We start from the raw sequence: 1,918 nt of genomic DNA on the forward strand, positions 1-1,918 counted from the left end.
CTTGGCCACATCTGGAGAACTTGAGGGTGCCCACTAGTGTGAAATTTGGGTACCAGTCCTCCCAGGGAAGGCACTTGATTACAGAGGAAATTTCAGGCTCTGCCCCTGAGAGGCGTGAACCACCATTTTTACCAGCTTGTTGCCAGGCGACCAAGAGTGATTTCCCACATTAGTCATCAGGAGAAGGACCAAGAGGAATAAACAGAATGACTAATTCTGGAGAAATCAAAGTTTACCCAGGAAACCCAAAAGAAAAAAAAAAAAAAGTCAGAAAAGATAATTGTGCCCACCACACGCCCACGGGAGCATCTGCCTACCTACCTGCCTTCAGAGGAGAAGGGTTGAATTGTCAAAGCAAACTCACTTGAATAATAGATCTCACCCAGCACCAAACTTTGCTGATAATTGGAAGACGATGGGCAAGAACTAGAAATAGATGTGGCATGTCTTTCAGGAGGAGCCCCAATCTGTCAGACTCAGCTTTAAAAAAAAAAAAAAAGTCTCTTTCTCCATCATTAGAATGCATTCTGTTTTCAGATCAACAACTGGTTTCTGAACAATGTGGAAAAGGGTATTGTCTGCGCCCCCAGACCATCAGGCTGCATAAGTCCATAGGTTCCAGGCTTATTTACAATAAGCAGTATGGACCCGATGCTTGCTTGCTTTCTTGAATTCACTGTAAGTTTTGCTGAAGTATTGCGTCAATGTTCTTTTTGCAGAAGGGTGAATGGTAAAAAATCTGAGACACGCATGTGTGAAAATGCCTTCATGTGGAAGGAGTAGTGTGGGTTGCTACACAACCCTAGCTTGTCTTAATTGACTACTTTGACACCTGGCAGCTCTCTTTCTGTGTGTGTAGATGCATGTGTGTGTGTCTCCATCTAACAGTAAACATCATTAACATATTTATAAGGAGGTCTGGTCAAGGTCAACCATCCAGTTGCCGCGTCCCCTCAGGAGGAGGTCACATTTCTATTAACCTTTCCCTTGCCGGGGCAAATTCTTCCTTTTACAACAATAAACTGTCTACACTGCTATTAAGGGCCAATCTGTCCACTTGTGCAAAGGATCCCGTTGTCCTTTATCTATTAAAAAGTATTGTTCTAGCTATTGTTCCCTTTCTCTCCTGTATCCCTTCCCCACCCCCCGCCCCGTTCTCCTACATTATTGCCATCGGCATATAAACACGTAATAACTTCTTACATGTTAAATACTCTCTCTCAATCCTGCATCCTTATCCAACTCCTGCCCCATTTTCTCAGTTTCTCTTAACAGAGAAACTCCTCCAGTATATCAATTATTTCGCAATAGAATTGGGGAGAAACTTTAAAAACAAAAAACCCCCACAAAACTCCTCCAAAGAGCTGTCTAGTTTCTATTCTAGTTCTTTGCCTCCCATTTTCTTTTGAACCCACTCCAAATGGCTTCCACCCTCATCATTCCACCAAAACCGCCAAGTCACAATGATCCCATGTGGCCAAATCCAATAGGGAAGTTATCAGTCCTCATCTTTCCCCACTCATTAGCAAATAAAACGTAATTTTAACATTGTGGACCACTCCCTCCTCTTTGAATCGTATCTTTCACTAGCCATCCAGAACGTGACACTATTGTGATTTTTTTCCCCCTATTTCATGGGCCTCTTATTCTCGGGAAGAAGAGGCAAACAAAGGAGAGTAAATCTTCCAGAGCATAGATTAAAAAGTGAAAAGCATTGGAAAATAAACATGGCAGAGGGAGGAAAAGGCAGGTGAGGGGTGATTAAAAGACATGGGATGCAGTGGACAGATGCGAGGATGGCTTCTCCATGATCTCCACCTCCTGGTGTTCACACTCTGGAATAGTTCTCTCCCCTTGAGTGTGGGCTGGACCTATGAATTTCTTTTAGTGAACTGACTACAGGCAAAAGTGATGAAAT

The sequence above is a fragment of the Lynx rufus genome, unplaced genomic scaffold (assembly GCF_022079265.1).
Source record: "Lynx rufus isolate CCGP_SWC_20201006 ecotype Redwood Valley unplaced genomic scaffold, mLynRuf1.p SCAF_6, whole genome shotgun sequence".
NCBI lineage: Eukaryota > Metazoa > Chordata > Mammalia > Carnivora > Felidae > Lynx > Lynx rufus.